The sequence below is a fragment of the Phyllobates terribilis genome, unplaced genomic scaffold, assembly GCF_046119375.1.
Source record: "Phyllobates terribilis strain yellow unplaced genomic scaffold, ASM4611937v1 Scaffold_924__1_contigs__length_538081, whole genome shotgun sequence".
NCBI classification, from domain to species: Eukaryota; Metazoa; Chordata; class Amphibia; order Anura; family Dendrobatidae; genus Phyllobates; species Phyllobates terribilis.
In genome coordinates, this window is record NW_027363684.1 from 229,497 (window position 1) to 246,205 (window position 16,709).

General features: G+C 48.8%; 1 pseudogene; it reads left to right on the plus strand.

The window, feature by feature from the left end:
• The first annotated feature begins 6,084 nt into the window (after window positions 1–6,084).
• The window catches only part of LOC141240615 (uncharacterized), a 98,080-nt pseudogene continuing 87,455 nt past the window's right edge, over window positions 6,085–16,709 (plus strand).

The window sequence follows — 16,709 nt, forward strand, 5'->3', positions numbered from 1 at the left end:
TGGTCTTCTCTCCGGATCTCCCCACACACCGGAGGGATGTTCGTCAGGTCCTGCTTAGGCTTCGGCAGAACCACCTTTATGCCAAATACGAGAAGTGCCTCTTCGATCAGACCTCCCTTCCGTTCTTGGGCTATGTCATCTCCCAAACAGGTCTGCAAATGGATCCCGAGAAGCTCTCTTCCGTTCTAAAATGGCCTCTTCCTGAAGGTTTGAAGGCGATACAGCGATTCCTGGGCTTCGCTAATTACTATCGTCTTTTCATCCCACACTTCTCGTCTCGGACTGCTCCCATATCTGCACTTACCCGTAAGGGGGCTAACCCCAGGACATGGTCGCCTGAAGCCGAGGAGGCCTTCCTTTCCCTAAAGAAAGCCTTCGCCTCTGCTCCCGTCCTGCACCGTCCGGACTGTAATAAACAATTCTACCTGGAGGTTGATGCCTCCTCCTCCGGAGCCGGAGCGGTGCTCACCCAGAAGTCTTCTACCGGGAGAATGGTAACGTGCGGCTTCTTCTCCAAAATCTTCTCCTCGTCGGAGCGCAACTACTCCATAGGAGACCGTGAATTGCTAGCCATCAAATTGGCACTGGGAGAGTGGCACTATCTGCTTGAAGGGGCTCTCTACCCGGTAATTATCTACACGGATCACAAAAACCTGGCATATCTCCAAAATGCCCAGAGACTCAATCCTCGCCAGGCCCGGTGGTCGTTGTTTTTTGCCCGCTTCGACTTCATTCTTCATTTCCGTCCGGCGGACAAGAACGTCAAAGCTGATGCCTTGTCCCGGTCCTTCCTGTCCTCCGATCAAGAGGAGGAACCTACGCACATCATCGACTCCTCCACGGTGATGAATGTGGCCCCCTTGGATCTGACTCGTCTTCCACCCGGTAAGACGTTCGTAGCTGTGCCAGATCGGGAGAGGGTTCTTCGCTGGGGACATTCTTCTAAACTAGCTGGCCATGCTGGCCAAAAGAAGACCTTCCAACTTATTACCCGGCATTACTGGTGGCCTACCCTGCGTAAGGACGTGGTAGACTTCGTCGCGGCCTGTTCATCCTGTGCCCGTAACAAAGTTCCCCGACATCTACCTGCCGGCCATCTCCTGCCCCTTCCCGTACCTGCTGCTCCTTGGCAACACATCGCTATGGACTTTATCACCGACCTTCCAGTTTCTGCCGGTTGTACTGTCATTTGGGTTGTCGCTGACCGTTTTTCTAAGATGGCCCACTTCATTCCCCTGCCTGGTCTTCCGTCTGCACCCGAGCTGGCTAAAGACTTTATCCGCCACATCTTCCGTCTCCATGGTCTGCCCCTCCACATCGTGTCGGATCGTGGGGTTCAGTTCACCTCTCGCTTCTGGAGAGCCACATGTAAGCTGCTGGACATTACCCTGGATTTCTCCTCCGCTTACCACCCTCAGTCCAATGGTCAAGTGGAGCGGATCAATCAGATCTTGACCAGCTACCTCCGGCACTTCGTTGATGCTCACCACTCGGACTGGGTGGATCTCCTACCATGGGCCGAGTTCTCTTATAACAACCATGAGAGCGAGTCCTCTTCCAAATCCCCGTTCTTTATAGTCGGTGGCCAACATCCCCGGATTCCACTTCCTGTCTCCGTTTCTGTGGACAACCCTGCTGCGGAGTCTCTTGTCAGCGAATTTTCTACTGTTTGGGAGAGCACCAGGTCCGCTCTTCTTCTCTCCTCTGAGCGGATGAAGAGATATGCTGATAAGAGACGTCTGGATCCACCCCAATTCCGTCCGGGAGACAAGGTTTGGCTTTCATCCAAACATGTGCGGCTCAAAGTATCCTCCTACAAGTTGGGTCCTCGATTCATCGGCCCCTTCGAAGTCCTCAGGCAAATTAACCCTGTGGCCTACAAATTAAAACTCCCGGCCACCCTACGGATCCCCAACTCCTTCCACGAATCCCTCCTCAAACCCGTTGTCTTTAACTTTTTTTCCAAAAATCCAGGTGCTCCTCCTGCTCCGGTTTCCGCTGATGACATCTTTGAGGTAGAGAGTATTCTGGCCTCCAAGAGGGTAAGAGGAAAAACCTTTTTTCTGGTAGATTGGAAGGGGTTTGGTCCTGAGGAGAGAACTTGGGAACCCAGGGAGAACATCAACGCCCCGCTTCTCCATGAGAAATTTCTTTCTGGCCAAAAAAAGAGGGGGCCTAAAGGGGGGGGTACTGTAGCATCGGCGTCTCTGCCCCGTTCTAGGCAGAGACGCCGTCCCTCTCACCTCCCCGCTCCTGGCGCGGCGTCCTCCAGCGCTTCTCTCCCCGCTGCTTCCGGCACGCGCTCCTTCCCCGGCAGTGTGCTTAGGGCGCGCGCGCGCTCCCCCTCTCTTAAAGGGACCGCGCGCGCCGTCCTAAGGAGTCCCCGGCCAATTGCCGGAGGACCTCCCATATAAAAGGCACCTCCTCCAAAATGGAGGTGCCCGAGCAATGTTGTAGCACTGTTCACTACTCTGCTTCAGCCCTCAGGTCCCGTTGCCAGTTACCTGCCAGATACCTGCCAGATTCCTGCCAGTCTGCTGTCTAATTCCTGCCTGATATCCTGCTACCTGCCTGCTAGCCTGAGGTCCGACGGTCTGCCTTCCAACTCCTGTCAGTCTGTCTAAGGACCAGCTTGCCCGCTCACCTGGGAGCGCACATCTTCTACCTGCCTGCTTGCCTGAGGTCCGATGGTCTGCCTTCCAACTCCTGTCAGTCTGTCTAAGGACCAGCTTGCCCGCTCACCTGGGAGCGCTCATCTGCTGCCTGTCTGCTAGCCTACCAGGAGGCTCTGCCGTCACGTGCTTTGACCACCCGCCTGTCCAGAGACTCCTGCCCGCTCACCTGGGAGCGCTCATCTGCTACCTGTCTGTTGGTCTTCCTGGAGGCTCCGCCGTCACATGCTGTGACCACCCGTTTATCCAGAGACTCTCGCCTGCTCACCTGGGAGCTCACGTCTATCATCTGCCGCCACAGGTCGTACCAATCCTTTACCCAGAGACTGCCCCGGTCACTTGCCGTGACCTCCTGCCCGTTCATCCAGAGACTGCCCTGGTCACTTGCCGTGACCTCCTGCCTGTTCATCCAGAGACTGCCCCGGTCACTTGCCGTGACCTCCTGTCCGTTCATTCAGAGACTGTCCCGGTCACCTGCTGTGACTGCCTGCCCGTCTACCCTGGTCGCCACCCGCTCCCTTACAAGGACCGCCCCCTTGTATAGTAGCTCAGAGGTTCCGCCGCCCAGACCCGTTACACCAATGTTTCCCCGGTGAGGTGAGACATGATGAACGCCACTTTGGCCCGGTCGGAGGGAAACTGATGTGCCAGGAGTTCAAAGTGCAGCGTGAACTGGTTTAGAAAACCCCAACGGGGTCACCACCAAAACGTGGAGGCGCAGAGAGCCGGGGACCAGGGCCGGATGCCATGGCACTAGTAGGCAGAGGCGCCGTTGGAGCGGGTGCCGCTCGGCTCGAGACGGATGCGGGTGGGATGGACAGCGTGTCCAGGCGGGAGTTGACAGACTGCAGGTAGGTCAGGATAGTTTCCTGTTGGGATCTCTGACGACAAACCTCCTGGTACAGGTCAAAAAGCGAAGGAGCCTGGGGGCCACCGGGTTCCATGGCCCGTGCAAACTGTTACGAATCCGGGTGGTGGAACCTCTGTGCTGCGGTGCAAGGAGGGACCAGAGGGGCGTGACTAAGTATCTACTCGGCCTGACCAAGGTCGCACAGCGGATCAGTCGACTCCATGAACCAGGGAGGGCCCGAGCAGAGGGACCAGGTGCCACTCTGGGACCGACCTTTGTATGAGAGCAGGTGACTCCCACGGGTCAGATGGCAGGAACTGACCGGTACAGCGGATGAGCACGGCAGGCAAGCTGACGGGTGGTCCGGGTAGACAAGCAGGCTGATTCGGCTGATAGCCAGACGGGTGCTCTGGGTATGCAAGCTGGCGGGCACAACAGGTAACTGGTAGAGACGCCGATGCTACAATCCTATTCATACCGGGCTTCATAGGAAAACCATGGAGGCAGAGACGGGGGTCTTCTGCAGGCCGCTGGTAGTCATGGCAAACCGTTGTTGGGATCCTCCGATTAATTGACTGATTGGCAGGAGAATGGGACACCCAACCACATAAAGGGAACCTGTCATGTAAAATAACACTATTAACCTGCAGATGTTCCCTAGCAGTGTTCGGTTTCCAGTCATAGAGTTTCGGCCGGCGCAGCAACAGTCCCTGTTGAGTGTATAGAGAGCAGCTTATGTTACCGCGCCCCCCGGCACTGACTGACAGCCGGGTCAACATTTGAGCTGGCTATCAGTCAGTACCTCGGGGCGCAGCTTCAGTCTCTCCTCAGTATACAGTGAGCAGCGGCTGAATCCGCACCCCCGGCACTGACTGACTGCCAGCTCTAATGCTGAGCCGGCTGTCAGTCAGTGCCGGGGTGCGGTAAGTGCTGCCGCTCTATTTACACTGAGCAGTGACTGTATCTGCTCCGGCCCAAACTCTATGACCGGAAGCCAAACACTGTGGAGTGGAATAAGGTTCATTTCCTACCGGCAGCGTGGCTGTAAGTGTGGGCGCCAAGCAGGTTCAAAATGCTATTAACCTGTAGATTAGCCTGATGTCTGCAGGTTAATAGCATTGTTTTACATAACGGGTTCCCTTTAAATGGCACTGCTAGGCTGTCAGCAGCAGTGAAGTGGTTAAATGGCAGCAATTGGAGCTCGCTCCACATACGTGCACCTGGCATGCTCCATGCATGAACACCAGATATCAGCAAGGGGTTAAAGAGCGTTATCACATGATATCAGAATGCGCGGGACGGGGTGTTCTCGCCTCAAGGGCTCAACGATAGCAAAATGTCAGGTGGTGCGCTCCTCCTCTTCATGGGGTCTGATCAGAACGATATAAGTGGGATGATGACGCAGGTGTTGGCCCTGCAGGAACATCGGGCAGCACAAGGGTGGTAATAATAAGTGTAAGTCTCCCTTACAGGGATGTTTGTTCAGAAGAATATGTATTATGGAGCTTTTCTGTGGAGTCTGACCAGACAATCTCTCCTTGGCTCCCCGTGTGCATCAGTAAGCGCCCATGACCCCGGTGCCGGCTCTCTAGTTGTCCTTTCTACACATTGATAGGTGCTAACCGCTGCGTACCGGGTGCTCCCCACAACACCGTCCTTCCGGGTGCTGTGACTTCATCCGTCAGTCGTACATGTGCCTTTTTTCCTCCTTTAGAAACAAACGCAGAACTTGCTGCCTATTTTAGTGTTTATATCGAGGCGGATATTGAGATTTCTCTCTATTTAAAAAATAATAAAAACGCAGTAACTCGTCTTTTAATAGGAGGATGTCAGGTTCTCTCCTCTGAGTGATCCCAGAGGATCCTGTCCAGGAGGGAGGCCACATCCACATGGTGACATTGTTTTTTGAGAGCTCACAATCACTGGTAAATGGTAACCATCCGTCCCCCAATCTCCATAATGGCGAATTAGGAAAGGAACCGATGGATGGAAATGTGGAGCTTTCTCCAGCTCCTCTGTGGTTCCATCCCTGGTGGAGATGAATCTTGGAGAAGTTGTGTTTCTTAGTACGGCTCCTTCATCTGACTGACGAGGGTCTTCTCCAGGGCTGTGGAGTCGGTAAGCCAAACCTCCGACTCCTCAATTTCCATGACACCGACTCCAACTCCCTCATACACAGCTCATGTTTAAGTGATAAATTTACTGTAGCACAGATTAATCTCAGCTAAAAGTCTAGACCCTTAGATCAGGAATAGGACGGACATTTATAGGACATTTCATAACTTTCCCAAATTCTTATGAAAAAATATTTCCCACAAACTGCATTGAATTTCTATACCCAATTTATTATATATTTTAGGAGTCAGTCGGTCCATTTTATATCGACTCCAGCAAAATGGGCTCCGACTCCACAGCCCTGATCTTCTCTGTCCCTCTCCTCGGGGTCTTCATCCTCCGAGTGCAGAGCAGAGAGCATTAGGCTTTGGTCTCGCTGATTATCACTTCATACTTGAGGCCACAATGTGCTGGGACCTCGGTACCGGTGGTGAGGACCACAACAATGTAATTTAGTCCCTGATGCATAAACATAGAATTACTGGTTCTGAGAGACGTGTTTCATATATAGACCGATACACGGCAGGTCATGTATTCAGTCTGTGTGTCTCCACAGATGGATCCAGGAGGAGAAATCCACCAGAGAGATGTCCCCGTCCTCTGTATTCACAGGACTGTCCAGAGGAGAATCACAACATCCCGGAGGATCATCAGGTAGATGACACTGAAGTCCCCACAACATCTGACCATGAAGTGATGGGACCTGAGCTCATCTTACATTGTTCTTTTTAGGGTGAAGATCTGGTTGATATTAAGGTTGAGGTTATACATGGAGCACAAGAGGCGACCGCAATATGGGCCGATCAGCAGGGTGAGGAGGGAGACTGTCATGTCTGTTCTGTGGTCACCTACTACTACTCCCATCATCACATGACACAATCTGCAGTGTCATGTAAAAGTTCGGTCACCCTTGGTCAAAATGACTTATTGTGAACAGTTAAGCAAGTTGAAGATGAAATGATCTAAAAGACCTAAAGTTAAAGATGACACATTTCCTTTGTATTTTAGGAAAAAATAAGAAATATTGACATTTTTTACATTTTAAAAACTACTAAAAGGAAAATGGGCTGATGTAAAAGTTTGTGCGCCCTTGGAGATTTGTGTGCTCAGATGACTTCAACCAAGGTCTCAGACCTTACTTAGCCTGTTAGGGTTATGGTTGTTCACTATCATCGATAGTAAAGACCAGGTGATGCAAATTTCTTAGCTTTATAAAAACCCAGCCTCCTCTAACATTGTGCCAAATACAGCAGCCATGGGTTCTTCTAAGCAGCTGCCGAGCACTCTGAAAATGGTGGAGGCCACAAAGCAGGAGAAGGCTATAAGAAGATAGCAAAGCGTTTTCAAGTTGCCCTTTTCTCAGAAATGTAATTTAGAAATGGCAGTTACCAGGCACAGTGGAGGTCAATATAAGGTCTGGAAGACCAAGCAAAATTTCAGTGCTAGCTGCTCGTAGGATTGCTAGAGAGGCAAATCAGAACACCCAGCTGACTGCAAAAGACTTTCACAAAGATTTAGCAGACTCTGGAGTTGAGGTACATTGTTCTACTGTTTAGAGACACCTGCACAAATATGGCCTTCATGGATGAGTCATCAGAAGAAAACCTCTCCTGCATTCTCATCATAAAATTCAGCGTCAGAAGTACAAAAGAACATAAAGACAAGCCTGATGAATTTTGGAAACAAGTTCTGTGGACCGATGAGGTTAAAATAGAAAATGATCAGAGGTATGTGTGGAGAAAAAAGGGCACAGAATTTCAGGAAAAGAACATCTCGCCAACTATTAAGCATTGGGGTGGATCAATCATGCTTTGGGGTTCTGTTGCAGTCAGTGGCACTGGCAACATTTCACGGGTAGAGCGAAGAATGGATTCAATGAAATTTCAACAAATTCTTGATGCAAACATAACACCATCTGTAAAAAAGCTGAAGGTGAAAAGAGGATTCTACAAATGGATAATGATCCTAAAAACATGTCAAAATCCACAATAGAAGACCTGAAAAGGCGCAAGCTGAAGGTTTTACAATGGCCCTCACAGTCCCCTGATCTGAACATCTTGAAAATCTGTGGCTAGACTGCAAAAGAGCCGAGGAGGCAAGACGACCCAAGAATCTCACAGAACTGGAAGAATTCTCAAAGGAAGAAAGGATGAAAATCCCTCAAACAAGAATTTGGCCAGAAAAAGGTTTACAAGCTGTGATACTTGCAAAAGGGGGCGCTACTAGGTACTAACCATGCAGGGTGCCTAAACTTTTGCATTATTTATTTATTTATTTTTTGCCTAAAATACAAAGGAAATGTGTCACCTGTAACTTTAGGCCTTTTAGAGATCATTTCATCTTCAGCTTGCTTCACTGTGCACAATAACAGTAATTTTGACCATTGGAGCCCAAACTTTTACATGCCATTGTATTGCGTCACTTTGTGTTTCCTACAGATGGACTCATGGAAAGAAATCCACCAGAGAGATGTCCCCGTCCTCTGTATTCCCAGGACTGTCCAGAGGAGAATCACAACATCCCGGAGGATCATCAGGTAGACGGCGCTGAGCCCTGTACCGGAACTGTATATGGGGGGACATTTCTGATCGAGGTCATAGATGTCACAGATTTTGGTGGTTTCTTGTATTGTGCTGATTGTTACATCTGATATATCAGGAGGAAGATCCGACTAAGAATAAAGTGAAGGACGAGACAGAAAAAGAAGCAATGACGAGGGGGGATCAGCCGTGTGTGAGTGACGGGAAGGAGGAGATTCCGGTAGATGTTTCCACAGGTGTGTAATAATGTCCAGTGTATAATAATGACTGGCTTTAATATTACTTCCATATTATTCTTACACAAGTCTCATGCTGCCATATAAATGATTGAGCTTGTGATTCAGACAGAACCCCGGGGGAAGATTCCCTATAATGAGACAGATGGAGACACTGTGAACGCCGTCTGACCTGTGATCCGTCGGTGTCCTTTTTTTTAAGCGTGCATAAAAGTGCGGTCCGCCACAATGTTGTGCACTTTTGAAAAGAAGAACACCGCTGATCAGAGCCAACACAGACTCCAGTGTAACTCTGCTGCCTCATTATAATGAATGGATTCCTCTCGGGTGTCATCTGAAACACGTATTTTATAGATTTAGATTGAAACCCCGATGTAAGTGCTCAGCGTAGAGCACCGGACAAATGTGATCCAAAATGTTCTGTACCCCAAAATTCCACCAATAAAAGCTTCTACTCAACCCACAAAAAACAAGTCCCCACTCAGGTTCATCATCTGTAAACAGAAGTATAGGTTGTGTTCACATTACTGGTAGAACAAAGGCTCTGGAAAAGTCACGTGGCTCCCACTAAAAGAAATCAAGCAAAATCTGCGCTCCCAAATCCAAATACCCCCTTACTCCTGGGCCGCACAGTGTGCCAAAACCGCAGTTAGCGTCCACATGTTTGTCATTAATGTAGATAGAAGAGCCAACATAATTTACAGGGTGCGTGACTCCAGAAGCACGAGCCGGGCATAATGTAATGGGCACTACAATGTAATGGGCGCTACAAAGTACTGGGCACTACAATGTACCAGTCACTACAATGTACCGGGCACTATAATGACATATTTCCATTTTCACTTGGCAACATTCATTGCTGCTTGTTTCTGGTCACTTGGGTCACTTGAGGGGGAATTTTGCTCTTCTGCCACTTAGGGGCTCTGTATATGGAGTCTGCAAATTATTCTATGAAAATTTGTTCTCCAAGAGTCAAATATTGCTCCGTCCCTCCCGAGTCTCGCCATGTGGCTAAGCAGTACAGTACAGACACATATGGGGTATCGCCACGTTCAGCAGAAATTGTATAACAAATTATGTGGTCATCTTTGGCCATTTTCGCTTGTGAAAATGTAAAATCTGGGGCTAAAACAACATTTTAGTGGTAAATATGTAATTTTTGTTCTTCACCGTTCACTGGTATAACATTTTGTGAAACACATATGGAGTCAATATGATCACTGCACCCCTGGATGATTTCTTTGTGAAAATGAAAAATTTGTGGCTAAAACAACATTTTTGGAGAAAAAACATAATTTTTAATTTTCACAGTCCAATTTCTTAAAATTTTGTGAAGCACCTGTGGTTTCAAAATGTTCACCATACCTTTAGATAAATTCCTTGAGCGTTGTAGTTTCCAAAATGGGGTCAGTTGTGTGGGGTTTCCACTGTTTAGGCACATCAGGGGCTCTGCAAACGTGACATGGCGTCCGCTATCTATTTAGACGATTTTGTACTCCAAAAGTCAAATGGCGCTCCTTCCCTTCTGAGCCCTGCCATGCACCCAAACAGTAGGTTTCCCCCCACATATGGGGTATCGGTGTACTCAGGAGAAAGTGCACATCAAATTGTATGATGCATTTTCTCCTTTCATCCTTTTAAAAATGCAAAATTTGGGGCTAAAGCAACATTTTTGTGGGAAAAAAATAATTTTTCATTTTTCTCTTCCACATTGCTTTCATCCCTGTAAAGCACCTAAAGGGTTAATAAACTTCTTGAATGTGGTTTTGAGCAATTTTGATTGGTGTAGTTTCTCAAATCGTGTCACTTTGGGGTATTTTCTGTCACATAGGCCCCTCAAAGTCAAACATGATGTGGTCCCTAAAAAATAGGTTTTGTAAATATTCTTGTAAAAATGAGAAACTTCTGATAAATTTCTAACCCTCTAATTCCGTAACAAAAAAAAAAAATGATTTAAAAATGACTCTGATGTAAAGTAGACATGTAGTAAATGTTAGTTTTACCACCAAAAATAGTTAATAAATATCTGGTTTAAGGGCATAAAAATTCAATGTTGGAAAATTGCAAAATTCTCAATTTTTTTTTGTACAATTTTTGATATTTTCATAAATAAATGCAAATAATAACGACCAAAATTTACCACTAACATGAAGTGCAATGTGTCATGAAAAACATTCTCAGAATCATTGGGATGTGCGGAAGCTCCAGAGTTATTACCACATAAAGTGACGCCGGTCAGAATTGTAAAATGAGGCCGGGTCATTAACATACAAAGTGGCTCGGTCCTTAAGTGGTTAATGTGTCTTCAGTGCTATTCCAGTCTTCTAAGGTTTCCTATCATGCTAGTAGACATACTGTGGACATGATTACTGATGAGAGATAAAGTAAATCCAGCTCACCTGTGTGGTTCATGATTGGAGCACGGGAGAAGCTTCTGATCAAAACGTGATGAATAACCAAAGAAGATGCGGTATCCAGCTCCAAGTAAAAACATGCGTTTAATTAGTCCATGTTTAAAAATTACATCCATGGGGCGTGGCCGGACATGTGAGTGGAAGTGTGCTAGGAGAGCCCCTGGGATAACTAGCCTGCCGGAGGATCCATTGGTCCCCTAACTTAATAAAAAGCGGTATTACCCCTTCTATACACGTCCTAGCACTTACCGGTGTGCATAGGAGGAGCGATCATGGCCAGAGGAGCAGCAGCGAGACGACGGGGAGCAGGAGGGAATGGAGGCACCCAAGATGGCGCAGGCTCCTCTGCAGCAGGTAGCAGAACAGGGAAGTCAGTGGCTGCAGGCACAGCACTGAGGCTGGCTGGATGTGTTAGAGCTTCAGACACAGGAGCCTGCACTGACAATGAGGCACAGACACAAATCATTGAGGTGTCTAATCCTTTCTCTGTGCTCTCAGAGGAATTCAATAACACTGCTGATAAGGTCTCTGCAAGTTCCCGTGCCCGCAGCCTCAGCCAGAAATCACTGCTTCCCACCATAATACAGATCAGAACATTAATGAGCCCACGATAAAGGATGTGTTGTGGCTGTAACACAGTATGAAGCTGCTTTAGCCTCACTTAACAGTCAGATGGGAGAGATTAAAGAGGAACTTTGTTTTATGAGGCAAGGGCTACAAAAGGTTAACGACCGCACTACAGCAGCAGAGGGCAGAACCAGTGATCTGGAGGATAAACAGTCTCAGATATCACAGGACAGCCACAGACATGGACAGCAGATCATGACCCTATTACCTAAAACAGATGATTTGGAGAACAGACTCCGGCGAAATAATATAAGAGTGATGGGTTTCCCTGAAAAAATTGTGATCAATAATCCGAATGAGTACTTTGAGACATGGTTATGTTCTTTGTTTGGGGCTGATTGCCTGTCTGCCTTCTTTGCTGTGGAAATGGCGCACAGGGTGCCAACCCGGCCACTGTCACCAGGGTCCCCTCCACGTCCAGTGTTAATAAAGCTGCTGCACTACAAAGACAGAGATGCCACCCTTAAGGCCGCCCGTGATAAAGGGGGCATCTCTATTAACGGCCAAAGAATTTCTTTTTTCCGGATTACTCCATTGAAGTTTCAAAACGTAGGGCGCAGTTTCTTGATGTAAACTGAAGGCTGCGTAGTCTGCAAACCTCATACTCCATGATTTACCCTGCGAAACTTAAAGTGGCGGCTCTGGGAGAGACTTTCTTTATTGAACATCTGAAAGACGCACTCCGCTGGATTGATCTGAATGAGCCGAGGATCCATCAAAATCAGTAACTGTGAACCTGGATAATTAAAGATATATACGATCAGAGTTTCCCGATTGACTGTTGGGGTCATATCCTTTACTGCCTAGCCCACGGCCCAGTGGACACAACTATCCTGAGCTATATCTGAATATTGCAGGCCCCCAGGAAGTGTTTAACCCTTTTAGTTTTAGGTTGATTGTTCGCTTGCCTTGTGTACGGCTACAGGATGGACTGGTGGCTTTCTTCATTCGCTTGCCTTGTATACGGCTACAGTATGGACTGGTGCCTTTCTTCATTCGCTTGCCTTGTATACGGCTACAGGATGGACTGGTGACTTTCTTCATTCACTTGCCTTGTATACGGCTACAGGATGGACTGGTGCCTTTCTTCATTCGCTTGCCTTGTATACGGCTACGGGATGGACTGGTGCCTTTCTTCATTCGCTTGCCTTGTATACGGCTACAGGATGGACTGGTGCCTTTCTTCATTCGCTTGCCTTGTATACGGCTACAGGATGGACTGGTGACTTTCTTCATTCGCTTGCCTTGTATACGGCTACAGGATGGACTGGTGCCTTTCTTCATTCGCTTGCCTTGTATACGGCTACAGGATGGACTGGTGCCTTTCTTCATTCGCTTGCCTTGTATATGGCTACAGGATGGACTGGTGCCTTTCTTCATTCGCTTGCCTTGTATACGGCTACAGGATGGACTGGTGGCTTTCTTCAATCGCTTGCCTTGTATACGGCTACAGGATGGACTGGTGCCTTACTTCATTCGCTTGCCTTGTATACGGCTACAGGATGGACTGGTGCCTTTCTTCATTCGCTTGCCTTGTATGCGGCTACAGGATGGACTGGTGACTTTCTTCATTCTCTTGCCTTGTATACGGCTACAGGATGGACTGGTGCCTTTCTTCATTCACTTGCCTTGTATACGGCTACAGGATGGACTGGTGGCTTTCTTCATTCGCTTGCCTTGTATACGGCTACAGGATGGACTGGTGACTTTCTTCATTCTCTTGCCTTGTATACGGCTACAGGATGGACTGGTGCCTTTCTTCATTCGCTTGCCTTGTATACGGCTACAGGATGGACTGGTGGCTTTCTTCATTCGCTTGCCTTGTATACGGCTACAGGATGGACTGGTGCCTTTCTTCATTCGCTTGCCTTGTATATGGCTACAGGATGGACTGGTGGCTTTCTTCATTCGCTTGCCTTGTATACGGCTACAGGATGGACTGGTGGCTTTCTTCATTCGCTTGCCTTGTATAAGGCTACAGGATGGACTGGTGGCTTTCTTCATTCGCTTGCCTTGTATACTGCTACAGGATGGACTGGTGCCTTTCTTCATTCGCTTGCCTTGTATACGGCTATAGGATGGACTGGTGACTTTCTTCATTCGCTTGCCTTGTATACGGCTACAGGATGGACTGGTGGCTTTCTTCATTCGCTTGCCTTGTATACGGCTACAGGATGGACTGGTGACTTTCTTCATTCGCTTGCCTTGTATACGGCTACAGGATGGACTGGTGACTTTCTTCATTCGCTTGCCTTGTATAAGGCTACAGGATGGACTGGTGGCTTTCTTCATTCGCTTGCCTTGTATACGGCTACAGGATGGACTGGTGGCTTTCTTCATTCGCTTGCCTTGTATACGGCTACAGGATGGACTGGTGCCTTTCTTCATTCGCTTGCCTTGTATACGGCTACAGGATGGACTGGTGGCTTTCTTCAATCGCTTGCCTTGTATACGGCTACAGGATGGACTGGTGCCTTTCTTCATTCGCTTGCCTTGTATACGGCTACAGGATGGACTGGTGCCTTTCTTCATTCGCTTGCCTTGTATGCGGCTACAGGATGGACTGGTGACTTTCTTCATTCTCTTGCCTTGTATACGGCTACAGGATGGACTGGTGCCTTTCTTCATTCGCTTGCCTTGTATACGGCTACAGGATGGACTGGTGGCTTTCTTCATTCGCTTGCCTTGTATACGGCTACAGGATGGACTGGTGACTTTCTTCATTCTCTTGCCTTGTATACGGCTACAGGATGGACTGGTGCCTTTCTTCATTCGCTTGCCTTGTATACGGCTACAGGATGGACTGGTGGCTTTCTTCATTCGCTTGCCTTGTATACGGCTACAGGATGGACTGGTGCCTTTCTTCATTCGCTTGCCTTGTATATGGCTACAGGATGGACTGGTGCCTTTCTTCATTCGCTTGCCTTGTATACGGCTACAGGATGGACTGGTGGCTTTCTTCATTCGCTTGCCTTGTATAAGGCTACAGGATGGACTGGTGGCTTTCTTCATTCGCTTGCCTTGTATACGGCAACAGGATGGACTGGTGCCTTTCTTCATTCGCTTGCCTTGTATACGGCTATAGGATGGACTGGTGCCTTTCTTCATTCGCTTGCCTTGTATACGGCTACAGGATGGACTGGTGGCTTTCTTCATTCGCTTGCCTTGTATACGGCTACAGGATGGACTGGTGGCTTTCTTCATTCGCTTGCCTTGTATAAGGCTACAGGATGGACTGGTGGCTTTCTTCATTCGCTTGCCTTGTATACGGCTACAGGATGGACTGGTGCCTTTCTTCATTCGCTTGCCTTGTATACGGCTATAGGATGGACTGGTGACTTTCTTCATTCGCTTGCCTTGTATACGGCTACAGGATGGACTGGTGGCTTTCTTCATTCGCTTGCCTTGTATTCGGCTACAGGATGGACTGGTGACTTTCTTCATTCGCTTGCCTTGTATACGGCTACAGGATGGACTGGTGACTTTCTTCATTCGCTTGCCTTGTATACGGCTACAGGATGGACTGGTGACTTTCTTCATTCGCTTGCCTTGTATACGGCTACAGGATGGACTGGTGCCTTTCTTCATTAGCTTGCCTTGTATAAGGCTACAGGATGGACTGGTGGCTTTCTTCATTCGCTTGCCTTGTATACGGCTACAGGATGGACTGGTGGCTTTCTTCATTCGCTTGCCTTGTATACGGCTACAGGATGGACTGGTGCCTTTCTTCATTCGCTTGCCTTGTATACGGCTATAGGATGGACTGGTGACTTTCTTCATTCGCTTGCCTTGTATACGGCTACAGGATGGACTGGTGACTTTCTACATTCGCTTTCCTTGTATACGGCTACAGGATGGACTGGTGGCTTTCTTCACCCAGATTGAATGGATGGATTAATGTTTTCTTGTTTAAATGTGTTTGTGGGGTTTTTGTTTCTATAACTTGTTTTTTGCTTCTGCAAATACTAGCGGTCAAGCCGACTAAGTGGAAATACTGTAAAGAGGGTCATAAAAGGGAAGAGAAAGGTGAGATACCTTACAATTCACCTGTATTTTTCAATCCCTTATAACCATATATAATGGCTGATAAAGTAAAATTCCTTTTGTGGAATGTCAGAGGTCTGGGGGACTCCTTAAAGAGAGCGGCGGTCATGGAGTATATCCGGGATCACCTGCCTGCAGTGGTGCCATCCTCATGGCTGCCCGGGTCAGAGGTCTGGGGGACTCCTTAAAGAGAGCGGTGGTCATGGAGCATATCCAGGATCACCTGCCTGCAGTGGTGCAATCCTTAAGGCTGCCCGGGTCAGAGGTCTGGGGGACTCCTTAAAGGGAGCGGTGGTCATGGAGCATATCCGGGATCATCTGCCTGCAGTGGTGCCATCCTCATGGCTGCCCGGGTCAGAGGTCTGGGGGACTCCTTAAAGAGAGCGGTGGTCATGGAGCATATCCAGGATCACCTGCCTGCAGTGGTGCCATCCTTAAGGCTGCCCGGGTCAGAGGTCTGGGGGACTCCTTAAAGAGAGCGGCGGTCATGGAGCATATCCGGGATCACCTGCCTGCAGTGGTGCAATCCTTAAGGCTGCCAGGGTCAGAGGTCTGGGGGACTCCTTAAAGAGAGCGGCGGTCATGGAGCACATCCGGGATCACCTGTCTGCAGTGGTGCCATCCTTAAGGCTGCCCGGGTCAGGGGTCTGGGGGACTCCTTAAAGAGAGCAGCGGTCATGGAGCATATCCGGGATCACCCGCCTGCAGTGGTACCATCCTTAAGGCTGCTCGGGTCAGAGATCTGGGGGACTCCTTAAAGAGAGCGGTGGTCATGGAGCATATCCGGGATCACCTGCCTGCAGTGGTGTCATCCTTAAGGCTGCCCGGGTCAGAGGTCTGGGGGACTCCTTAAAGGGAGCGGTGGTCATGGAGCATATCCGGGATCATCTGCCTGCAGTGGTGCAATCCTTAAGGCTGCCCGGGTCAGAGGTCTGGGGGACTCCTTAAAGGGAGCGGTGGTCATGGAGCATATCCTGGATCACCTGCCTGCAGTGGTGCCATCCTTAAGGCTGCCCGGGTCAGAGATCTGGGGGACTCCTTAAAGGGAGCGGTGGTCATGGAGCATATCCTGGATCACCTGCCTGCAGTGGTGCCATCCTTAAGGCTGCCCGGGTCAGAGATCTGGGGGACTCCTTAAAGAGAGCGGTGGTCATGGAGCATATCCGGGATCATCTGCCTGCAGTGGTGCAATCCTTAAGGCTGCCCGGGTC